This window comes from Sprattus sprattus (genome assembly GCF_963457725.1).
Source record: "Sprattus sprattus genome assembly, chromosome: 18".
Lineage (NCBI taxonomy): Eukaryota > Metazoa > Chordata > Actinopteri > Clupeiformes > Clupeidae > Sprattus > Sprattus sprattus.
In genome coordinates, this window is record NC_137916.1 from 6,237,585 (window position 1) to 6,250,595 (window position 13,011).

The following is a 13,011-nucleotide window of genomic DNA, read 5'->3' on the forward strand; positions in this document are numbered from 1 at the left end:
TGTATTGTTTTGAGTCTTTAACTCAGTATATTACGACTCAACTCGGATCATTTTTAGTTTTTTCTTATTTTGTTATTTTGTTGCTATGGCGATAATAACATCGCAAATTATTTTCACGAGAGAAGAGCTACTAAATATCAGGGACTCTACACCATCTGTTTTATGTCCCAACTTTCTCGCCTCCTCCGTGGATTTATCAGACATACAAATCAAAGGCCTTGGACACACAGTGAGACGGAGACGGAGAGGTAAACGCGCTGAAGCCCTGGTGCGCTTTGGGAGGAGAGGCATCCGGTCGCCTCTACCGAGTATACTCCTCTCCAACGTCCACTCACTTAGCAACAAAATGGATGAACTGTGCCTTCTCATCAGGACTAGCAGGGACTTTTCTCTTTCTTCCGTTTTGTGCTTCACGGAGACGTGGCTGTGCGGATTAATACCGGACTCTGCGCTGCAGCTGGCAGGCTTCCAACTCTTCAGAGCGGACCGCCACACAGAACTTTCCGGCAAGACGAAAGGTGGGGTAATCTGTTTCTACACTAACAGTGGCTGGTGCAAGGATGTGACAGTGATTCAAGAGTACTTATAAACTGTAAACCCTTTTACTCCCCCCGTGAGTTCGTTTCATTCATTCTGGTTGGTGTTTACATTCCACCGCAAGCCAACGTGCAGGTTGCACAGCGCCTGCTCGCCGACCAGATACTGTGTGTGGAGAGGACTAACCCGGACTCCTTAGTTATTGTCCTCGGCGACTTTAATAAAGGAAGTCTCTCCCGCAAACTCCCCAAATACAGACAATTTATTAAATGCCCGACCAGAGAGGAGAACATTCTGGATCACTGCTACACCACAGTTAGTAGTGCATGTTTTATTTACATTGGGTGTGTATGTGGATTGCAAAGAAATAGGCCACTTCTGAAAAATATAATAGAGAATATCATTGCAACTACTACATGAGACTAGGCTGTGAAGGTAAGGCGAAATCACTATAAAAAGTACATACCAGTGTAGCCAGAAGGAGAAGGTTCCTGTGTCGGAGGCGTCGTAGTTTCCACATGGGGTGGGAAAGTGGGTAAACAAGGGACAGGAGGAGTACAAATAGCACATTCATTGCAAACTTTGCCGGCAGGTTTAAGTTTGGCGGGTGTCACGAGCAGAAGTGTCACGTGCAGAAGTGCGCCTGTCACTTCCGCGTTACATTCGCGGGTTTCGCGAGCAGATTTGCGTCCGTCACTTCCGCCAAGTGGTAGTGTTCCATTTGAGTCAGCCCTAATCACCGACAAAGTGCACTACGTATGAAAGTGCACTGTACGGAAGTGCACTTTATGAAAGTGTACTTCGTAAAGGGCGATCTATGAGACACACCTTGTGATCCACTCCATGTTTTCGATTTAGCCTAGTTCTGGGTAGTCTCGCGATGTTTCCGACGATGACTCCTAGGTTAGTTTTTATGTCAGCGGCATCCGGAAAATCTCCCCGGTCTGAAGTTTGTAAACCCCGGTCTGAAGTTTGTAAACAGTCCCGTAAAGTAGCTTCTGATAGCTTTGGCTGAACATTGACAGGTGTAAGATGACAGGTACCAGAAGGTCTGTGGATTATACGATGTGTGAGACGGCAGCCTCTGTGTATGTAGCGAGGGCGACGTAGAAGTCCAAGGTTTGTGAATAAGTCTATGCAGCCAGGAATGATGGGTTGGTTGAGTTTCATCAGTTCCACCGTGGAGTATGTCAGCGCCATGCCAGCCAGAGGATAAACACCAGTCCAGCGCCGTTTCCACCCGTCAGCCCAGCGTCGCTAATCAGCACGAATGGGACGGCAGGGAGGCTCTCCGGATGATGTCCCTCGGTAGCAATGGGTGAAAAACCAGCAGAAGAGATACACAGATCAACAGATGTAAATATGGGTCAGTTTTAAAAGCAATAAAGCCTCCAACATTACTTACATCGAAGGTGTCGTTGATGTTACCGACAGCTGGCCCAGCTGGTAGATAGAGCCGTCAGACGGAGAAACGGTAAAAATCAAAACAAACACCAGCGTCTCCTTCTCGTTCGAAAATCGCGTATAAATCTTCGTTAAGATATTAGTAAACCACACTAACTAATAGCCTAACTATTGTATTGTATTTAAATAACGCCAACGTCCTCTCCTCAATTCAAAAATTCAATTAAAAACAGGTCGCCGGAAAGATGGTAGGTTGCCGAACTAACAAAAGACTTTAAGCGTATTTAAACAGTGAATAAAAGAACGACAACAATGGCTAAGTACAGCCATTTATCTTAACTACACTAATAATACAAAAGAAGAACTAACATTTATATTAAATTAATATTATGTTACAAAATCAAACAAAAACTATGCCAGACAGAGCGGCGTTAAACTCGCCAGTGTCCCCGTAACCTAGTAACAAAATAGAGGTTTCCTACTTCAGTGCTCATTGCACATGGTTCAGAATCCAGGGAATTTCCAGTCTGATTAATCCAAGGTAGCTTTTATCATTTCTCTTCTAACTGGAAAAGCTTTGGAGTGGGCTACTGCACTATGGGAACAAGATGGAGATGACATCAAGGATTTTGCCTCATTCGAAGCACTTTTCAAGGCTGTGTTTGAACATCCAGCTGAGGGATTGGAAGTCGGGGAGCAGCTACTGAAGCTAAGTCAGGGAGATCGCTCAGTAGCTGATTATTCTCTGTCTTTCAGGATCCTTGCAGTCAGAAGTGGTTGTAATGAGCAATCCGTCCTTACCGTCTACCGACGTGATCTGAGACCTGAGATTCAGTCTGAGCTAGCCTGTCGAGATGACTCCTTAACTCTGGACCAGCTAGGGGCATTAGCCATACGTCTGGACAACCTCATTAGAACAAGAGGACTTTCAAGGCCTCATTCATGGTTGTTCAGGGTTCAGGGTTGTCATGGTGATGGCGCCTGGTTTGGCTGCCTCGGTGTGTTGGTGCACACTTCTCTGTTTGTTTATTGTCTCTAATTAATATTTAATTCTGTTTTTTGCGAATCAACTCGGATTACTTAGTTGCATTGTCACAAACTGTATTGTTTTGAGTCTTTAACTCAGTATATTACGACTCAACTCGGATCATTTTTAGTTTTTTCTTATTTTGTTATTTTGTTGCTATGGCGATAATAACATCGCAAATTATTTTCACGAGAGAAGAGCTACTAAATATCAGGGACTCTACACCATCTGTTTTATGTCCCAACTTTCTCGCCTCCTCCGTGGATTTATCAGACATACAAATCAAAGGCCTTGGACACACAGTGAGACGGAGACGGAGAGGTAAACGCGCTGAAGCCCTGGTGCGCTTTAGGAGGAGAGGCATCCGGTCGCCTCTACCGAGTATACTCCTCTCCAACGTCCACTCACTTAGCAACAAAATGGATGAACTGTGCCTTCTCATCAGGACTAGCAGGGACTTTTCTCTTTCTTCCGTTTTGTGCTTCACGGAGACGTGGCTGTGCGGATTAATACCGGACTCTGCGCTGCAGCTGGCAGGCTTCCAACTCTTCAGAGCGGACCGCCACACAGAACTTTCCGGCAAGACGAAAGGTGGGGTAATCTGTTTCTACACTAACAGTGGCTGGTGCAAGGATGTGACAGTGATTCAAGAGTACTTATAAACTGTAAACCCTTTTACTCCCCCCGTGAGTTCGTTTCATTCATTCTGGTTGGTGTTTACATTCCACCGCAAGCCAACGTGCAGGTTGCACAGCGCCTGCTCGCCGACCAGATACTGTGTGTGGAGAGGACTAACCCGGACTCCTTAGTTATTGTCCTCGGCGACTTTAATAAAGGAAGTCTCTCCCGCAAACTCCCCAAATACAGACAATTTATTAAATGCCCGACCAGAGAGGAGAACATTCTGGATCACTGCTACACCACAGTTAGTAGTGCCTATCATGCCGTCCCCCGGGCTGCACTGGGACACTCTGACCACGTCATGGTCCATTTGATCCCTGCATACAGGCAGAAATTAAAACTCTGCAAACCTGTTGTGAGGACATCTAAGCAGTGGACTAGTGTAGCTGTGGAGAATCTTCAGGCTTGCTTAGACTGTACTGATTGGGAGGTCTTCAGGTCCGCTACAAACAGTCTGGATGAGTACACAGAAGCTGTGACATATATCAGCTTCTGTGAGGACAGCTGTTTACCATCACGCACCAGGGTGAGTTATAACAATGACAAACCCTGGTTCACAGCTAAACTCAGAAAGTCAAGGTTGGAGAAGGAAGAGGCATTCAGGAGTGGGGACAGAGACAGGTTTATTGAGACAAAATACATGTTTAGGAAGGAGGTGCGAGATGCTAAACGTCTTTACTCTGAGAAACTCCAACACCAGTTCTCAGCCAATGACTCTGCTTCTGTCTGGAAAGGGCTTAGACAGATAACAAACTTCAAGCCCAGAGCCCCCCACTCCACTAACGACTCACGCCTGGCCAATGACTTGAACGAGTTTTACTGTCGCTTTGAAAGACAGTGGGACAGTCCTGATACCATCCCCTGTGACACCACCCACCAGCTCCAGCCCATCAGCGTCACCTTCCCCACCACAGCAGAGGCCTGCGCCTCTCCACAGCTGCCCGCCTCAGAGCACCCCCCCTTCACCCCCACCACGGTGAAGACTATCCATTATGGAGAGGGACGTCTTCAGAATCTTTAGGAGACAGAAACCCCGAAAAGCAACTGGGCCAGACTCTGTCTCTCCATCAATCCTAAAGCACTGTGCTGAACAGCTGTCACCGGTGTTTACAGACATTTTTAACTCCTCACTGCAGTCATGCCACGTACCAGCCTGTTTCAAAACCTCGACCATCATCCCCGTCCCCAAAAAGACTAAGATCACAGGACTTAATGACTACAGACCCGTAGCTTTGACCTCTGTTGTGATGAAGTCATTTGAGCGGCTTGTGTTGCGGCATCTCAAAGCCATCACTGACCCTCTACTGGATCCCCTGCAGTTTGCCTACAGAGCTAACAGGTCTGTAGACGATGCAGTAAATATGGCCCTTCACTCCATCCTCCAGCACCTGGACACCTCAGGCACCTATGCCAGGATCCTGTTTGTGGACTTTAGCTCTGCCTTTAATACCATCATCCCGGCTCTGCTGCAGGACAAGCTTCTCCGGCTGAGTGTGCCTGACTCCATCTGCAGGTGGATTACAGACTTCCTCTCTGACAGGAGGCAGCATGTGCGGCTGGGAAAATATGTCTCTGACCCCCGGACCATCAGCACCGGTTCCCCTCAAGGCTGCGTTCTTTCCCCTCTACTATTCTCCCTGTACACAAACAGCTGCACCTCCAGTCACCAGTCCGTCAAGCTCCTCAAGTTCGCGGACGACTCCACCCTCATTGGGCTCATCTCTGGTGGGGATGAGTCTGCCTACAGGTGGGAGATTGACCATCTGGTGACCTGGTGTGGACAGAACAATCTAGAGCTCAATGCGCTGAAAACAGTGGAGATGATTATAGATTTCAGGAAGAACCCAGCCTCACCCTCCCCCATCACCCTGAGTGACGCCCCAGTTGACAGTGTTGAGTCCATCCGCTTCCTGGGCACCATCATCTCCCAGGACCTCAAGTGGGAGCTAAACATCATCTCCCTCACCAAAAAGGCACATCAGAGGATGTACTTCCTGCGGCAGCTGAAGAAATTCAACCTGCCAAAGGCAATGATGTTGAACTTTTACACCTCCATCATTGAGTCCATCCTCACCTCCTCCATCACCATATGGTACGCGGCTGCCACTGCAAGATTATGGCCGACCCCTCCCACCCTGGTCACAAACTCTTTGTGACCCTCCCCTCCGGCAGAAGGCTGCGGTCCATCAGGACCAAAACCTCGCGCCACCAGAGCAGATTCTTCCCGTCTGCGGCTGGCCTCATCAACAAGGCCCGGCCCCAGCCCCCCAACACGGACTCTAATCCTGAACTCTAAATTGCACACTTATATTTAGTTTTTCCCCATGTTTAATAACTTAATTTATATAATAACTTAATATGTGTATTGTTTATTGTTTACTGTGTATGTTTATGGTTTGCACCAACGAACCACAAAAAATTCCTGGTAGGTGAAAACCTACTTGGCAGTAAACACTTTTCTGATTCTGATTCTGATACGTAAATTGTGAGTCACCTCAGGTTCCGCAAACCTACGAGCCGATGGAAATAGGCCACACATGCCTGACCCCAGAGGAGAGGGAGCGCCGGAGGTGCAGCGGCCTATGTTTGTACTGTGGGGAGTCCGGTCACCTAATAGCCAACTGTAACTGCCGTCCTCAACACCAAGAGTCACAACGGTCCGCCAGGGTAAGCAGAGATTCCATTAATAGAATGCCTGAACTATTCAATATAAATGTGACTTTAAGATGGGGAGCTGGTCACTACTCTGGTCTAGCCATGATTGATTCTGGTGCTGCTGGTAATTTCATTGCGGAAGATTTTGTACATACTTTGAAGATTCCAAGAACTCAATGTACCCCTCCTTTTACGGTTTAATGCAATTGATGGTCGACCACTGGGCTCAGGACGAGTGACTGAGAAGACACAGGTTTTACAACTCACCATTGATCACATTCACGAGGAAACCCTGAGTTTTTTTTGTTATTAACTCACCTGTCCATCCTATAGTACTAGGTTTGCCATGGCTTCGCCAGCATGATCCTCATATCTCCTGGTCTAACAGCAGGGTGCTTGCCTGGTCCCCGGCCTGTCAGGATCGGTGTCTGCAAGTGCAGTGTGCTTCTACATATATTGAAAGTCCAGAGGTAGGTGGCGTCAATATCCCACCTGAATATCAAAATTTATCTGAAGCTTTTAGTAAGGCGAGGGCAACACGGCTGCCCCCTCATCGGCCATGGGACTGCTCAATGTACCTCCTGCCAGGGGCACCACTACCACGTGCCCGGATCTATCCCCTATCCAGCAAGGAGACCACCTCCATGCAGGGGTATGTGAATGAAGCTCTGAGACAGGGTTTCATTCGTCCATCCACATCCCCGGTGTCAGCAGGATTCTTCTTTGTTGAAAAGAAAGATGGTGGTTTGCGTCCTTGTATAGATAGGGCTCTTAATAACATAACCATAAAGTACCGTTACCCACTGCCATTAGTCCCTTCAGCAGTGGAACAACTTTGTGGGGCCCGATACTTCACCAAGCTGGACCTGCAAAGCGCATACAACCTGGTGAGGATCCGGGAAGGAGATGAATGGAAGACGGCATTCTCCACTACCACTGGTCACTAGGAATACCTTGTTTTACCGTATGGGTTAGTCAATGCTCCTTCTGTGTTCCAGTCATTTGTGAATGAGGTTCTCAGAGACATGCTCAACAGGTTTGTTGTTGTTTATATTGATGACATTCTTATATACTCAGACAATGTTCAGGATCATGTAAAACATGTGAAGGCAGTACTTAACAGACTGCTTGAGCATGACCTCTTTGTCAAAGCTGAGAAATGTCTCTTCCATCAGTCTTCCATCTCATTCCTAGGCTACGTGTTGAATTCACAGGGAGTGCAGATGGATGAGGAAAAGGTGCAAGCTGTTCTGAACTGGCCGAGGCCTAAGACTACAAAGGAAATTCAAAGATTTCTTGGCTTTTCTAATTTTTTAGGTTTATTAGGAATTTCAGTTCTCTAGCGGCTCCTCTGACTTCTCTCCTGAAAGGATCTCCGGCGTCGTCAGGCCTATATTGCTGGGGCAAAGTGCCCCAGTAAAAGTCGCCAGTGCCCCAGTAACTCCAGTGTCAAATGTACCTGCAGTAGCGCCGTTTTCATTACGGAACCGGCAGGAATCATCAAGGCATCTCCATGAGCCTGCTACTAACAAGCCAATCAAAAAAAGAAATGGGCTACACAATAGCTAATCAGAAAATAGTACTACTGTATCTGGGGAAGATCTAACGCAACAACCAATGAAAAAAAGCACAATTTTTCTGGAATTGGTCACGTCATTCCTTCTAAATTTTCGTTGTTCAAGCCAAGGTCATCTCTCCCCGTTTCTCAGTTCTTACTTTCTGAGGAAGAGTTATGATATGCTCTCTATTTTCAAAATCTAATAACTATCCCCTTTACAAATTGACATCCACCACTATTCAAAGTTCTGTCCTGATTGTTCTAATAATACTGCTCATTTTAATATGATTATTATGGTGCTGACTTGTAGTAGCCTATTATCATATATTAATATGATAGTGTCGCATGGTATAAAATAAACCTGTGGCTATTTAGCTTGGGGTATGCTCATTGCAAATGTGCACATATGCACATTTTAATATGATTATTATGGTGGTGAGTTGTTCTTATATTGCATATTAATATGATAGTGTCGCATGGTATAAAATACACCTGTGGTTCTATCCGTTATTAGCGTGCTAGGTCTCGCTAGCATGTATGCGTTAAGGTTAGCTAGGCTAGCTAGCTGCCTGTATGGCACTCTTCTTAAAAACTTGAGAGCCCAGCCAGTAACCGTTAATAGCATGCTAGGTTTCGCTAGCATGTATGCTGTAAGATTAGCTAGGCAGAAGAAATAGAAAAAGAAGAAGAAGCTGCCTGTTTGGCACTATTAGTAAACTGTCTTTAAGATGTGAGAGCCCTGTAAACGCATAAGCATTTGTTTTGTGAAGCTGTCCTGTGAATAAACATTAGCCCTCTGCACAACTATTCAGATGGACATCAGGAAATTCTTTGAAAACACAGGCAGAGGGAGAGAGGGAGCCATGAGAAATGAGGAGGTTGAGGGAGGTAGGCAATTATAATTGCCCACATTAACGTTAACATTAACATTTATAATGTAATAGCCTACAATTGAAAGTATGCTGTGCTGTTATTTGATCAGTTGATTAATGGCGAACTTAAACAAGTTTGCTGCATTTGAAAAGGTAACCTACAGTATCACCTATATCACTAGACGTGTAGGCTTTAGTATATTAGCGATAAGCTACAAAGAACCAGGGTGACTACAGTATATGACCATACAGTAAATTCAATTGTTTTATCTTTTTCAAATTACAACCTGTAATAGACTATCTGACTGATTTGCCATGGAGGGAAGTACATTTATATTTTGCCTATTCAGTTTTGTCTATACTGAAAAAGGTAAACTTCCCTCATGTAAAGTAGGAAAGACTATAAAATGCATGCAGTGAGTTTACTTAGGCCTTTGTGTTTGAATGTTGCTGGCTAGTGGCTGCTAGAGAGAATGAGGGGCAGAGTGCTGTAGCAGGAGGAGAAGGAGGAGGAGGAGGGGGAGGAGGAGGAGAAGAAGAAGAAGGAGGAGGAGGAGGAGAGAGGGAAGAAGGAGCACAGGCTGGGCAGTCCAGGGCCAGGCAGGGGGAGGAGGAGATTTTCAGCTTTGCCCAACACATGGTCGTCTGATGGTTAGACGGAGACCTGGAGAGGCCTACAAGCCACAGAGTCTTGCACCTACTGTGAAATTGGACTCATCAGAGAAGACGAACTTAGAAGAACCTCCAGTCCGCTTTTTTCAATCCTTATGGTCTTTTACAAACCTCAGCCAGGCAAAGTACAACGTTGTCCCGGAAGAAAAACTTGCTTCCTTTTGCTCTGACAATGTTCCCCAACTCTGAGAAGTGTTTTTTCCAGCAGGGCAATGCTCCATGCCACACAGCCAGGCCAGTAAAGGTGTGAATGGAGTACCACCAGATCAGGACCCTGTCATGGCCAGCCCAATTTCGAGACCTGAATCCCATAAGAAAAACTCTGAAATGTGATCAAGAGGAAGATGGATGGTCACAAGCCATGAAAAGAAGCCGAGCTGCTTGAATTCTTGCGCCAGGAGTAGCATAAAGTCACCCAACGGCAATGTGAAAGACTGGTGGAGAGCATGCCAAGACACATGAAAGTTGTGATTTTAAATCAAGGTTATTCCACCAAATATTGATTTCTGAACTCTTCCTAAGTTAAAGCATTAGTATTGTGTAGTTTAAAAATGAATATGAGCTTGTTTTCTTTGCATTATTCGAGATCTGAAGACACTGCATCTTTTTTGCTATTTTGACCAATTGTCATTTTTCTGCAAATAAATGATCTAAATGACAATATTTGTATTTGAAATTTGGTAGGAATGTTGCCAGTAGGTTATAGAATAAAACAAAAATGTACATTTTACTTTAACACATACAAATAAATAGTAAAACCAGAGAAACTGATCATTTTGAAGTGGTCTCTTAATTTTTTCCGTGGCTGTATAGTAGAAAACGAATTTCTATCATCTGTCACAACCTTAGCTGCACGCTCCTCTGTTTCTGTTCCTGCTCTTGCTCCATATGCTACTCCAGCCCGTTCATCCTCTCCTGTGTTTAGTATTTCCCTCACTACTTAGATTTTCCTCAATGTTTGCTTTCCTTGATGTTTGCTTTCCTCGATGTTTGGTTCACCAGTAGCCAATGTGTTAATTAAGCTTAGTTCTCCCCTCTAGCCATTGTGTTAATTGATTTAGTTCTCACCTGTAGCCAATGTATTAATTGAGCTCCTATGTAAGCCTTAGACTTTTCCTTTATCTTTGTGTGTAATTGGTTATGATCAGTAAGACATGCTGTGTTCTCCAGTCCTGTGAACTTTGCCTTGTTTGCCCATCGTGGCACTTGATTTATTTAAGTAAAACACGCCTTGAGCGTTTGCATCCTATTTCTTGTTTCAAGTCTCCAGTTTGTGACAGTACCTACTGTTCGACTTTACATATTCTTTTCGACAAATACAAATCTGGAGCTGTTAAAAGATTGTTGGCAAAGCCTTCCGTCAGTTGGAAACATATGCAGACTTTCTGAAAGCTGTCAGGGGGGCATAGTTCGTGTGGTTGTATATCTATACATCATAAATTGACTGAAGTTGCTGACCATAATAAATATATTTAAATTGGACATGACAGGAATTGAACCCGGGTCAACTGTTGGGAGGAAGGCAGAAATGCTAACTATTGCATTGCTAACTATGCTAACTAACAATTCACTTGAACAGCAGGCGATTCAGACTTAAGTCACTTTTAACATAGCATAGCAACAGCACCACTCTTATTACCACAGATTTATTTACCAATAGGCCTACTGCCAATCTGGTTGTTTTGGAATCCCGTACTAATAGTCCAAGTATTTTGTGTTAAGTATTATTGTTCTTTTGTTTTCATAATCTTAATTTGGATTTTTCGCAATGACTTATTCCTGGAGGTTATATTTGACCCAATAGTCCAGGCAAAATAGCCCATTTTGGAGCCAAAAATGGAATTAATTGTAATAGAATTTTTTTTCAGCATAGATCATTTCTATGAGGTGTCCAGAACAACATACTAAAAGTCCTTAGAAATCCAAGTTGAGGAAATATGTTTAATTCTCATCAATCTGAGATGTGTGCTAATAATGCATGGCAAAAGTACCCATGAACATTTAAATTTTTTGTATTACAAGTTTCTTTGAAAATGAATTTGAATATGCAAATGAGCTACACACTAATCGAATATGCCCAAAATAAACCAAATGGGCTTAATTTTTTCCTTTACTCCTACCACAGTAAAACTTTACATAGTAAAAGTATACATAAAAAGTAACTTTTTTTGTATTACAAGTTTCTTTTGAAATGAATTTGAATATGCACATGAGCGTCACACTTATTGAATATGTCCTGATTGCATAGTCAGAAACGGGGTCAGCTCATTTTTCCGACGCCCCATTGGTCCGATGCGTCAATATTCCGAAAATGTCCCATTGATCCTACAGCCCTTAGTCTTAGATAGATTTTCACCAATAAATTGAAACCCTTTGTCCCGACAGTTCAATGTTCCGACCAAAAGCTGCTTTAGATCACCGTCACCTCATGATAAAATAATGCATGCCTACAGGCCTATAGTATTAGCTATTATTATTATTGTTACTATAATTATATAGGCTAAATCGATAGAAAACTGTGAATCTCAAAACCAAAGCGGAATCATCTTTCCATGACAGCTCTCGAAAAGCAGCGCAAACAGGGTTCTTTCCATTAAGCTATCCTCCCGTCCTCGAACTGTGCGTGGCTGCAGTAGACCTATGCTGCTGTTAGCCCATCCGTAGTTGGTTTGTTTTGTTTATTTTACATTTGCAAAGACGCTGCTGGCCTAGACTTCTCTAGCTCGACCAAAAATCGAAATAACTTGTCCGTATCTGTCTCAATTGCGTCTCTGGTGTCTGGGCGCAAAGTAGAGCATCTACAACGTGCGTCTGCCCTTACAGCGGCAGTCTACTTGGCACCGGGTAAAAGAGGGGCGAGGAACATACGACCTGGGGAATTATGTTGACCGACCCCAAACAGCCATTGGTCGGAACATTGAGCTGTCGGAGCAATGGGTTTATGTTAATCATTTCGAATTAGTGGGCTGTAGGATTAATGGGAAATTTTCGGAATATTGACGGGTCGGACCAAAGGGGCGTCGGAATAATGGCATGCTACCGTCAGAAACACCATTCCCCTGGCAGGCACTACCAAGCCAGGCAGTTTTCAGGTTAGAGGCCAGTCTAAAAGCAACATTGCCATCTCCCATTGGCAGTAGGATGATAGGATGAAGATTTGGCCGATGTATTTGTCATACATATGAATGGTGTTTCTGCCTATGGACATATTCAATAAGTGTGGAGCTCATGTGCATATTCAAATTAATTTCAAAAGAAACTTGTAATACACATTTTTTTACTTTTCATTGGTACTTTCATTGTGTAAAGTTTCATTTTGATAGGAGTAAAGGTAAAAATTGAAATTTTGAGGCATATTTTTACCATGCATTATTAGCACACATCTCAGATTGATGAGAATTAAACATATTTCCTCAACTTGGATTTCTTAGGACTTTTAGTATGTTGTTCTGGACACCTCATAGAAATGATCTATGCTGAAAAAAATTCTATTACAATTAGTCTGTCGTAAAACACTACTTTGCCTGGACTACAAGTGAAAATGAAGGAATGCCACCTTTGTGACTCCTTTATTATTTTAGAATCTAAATATCTGTGGGGTTCAG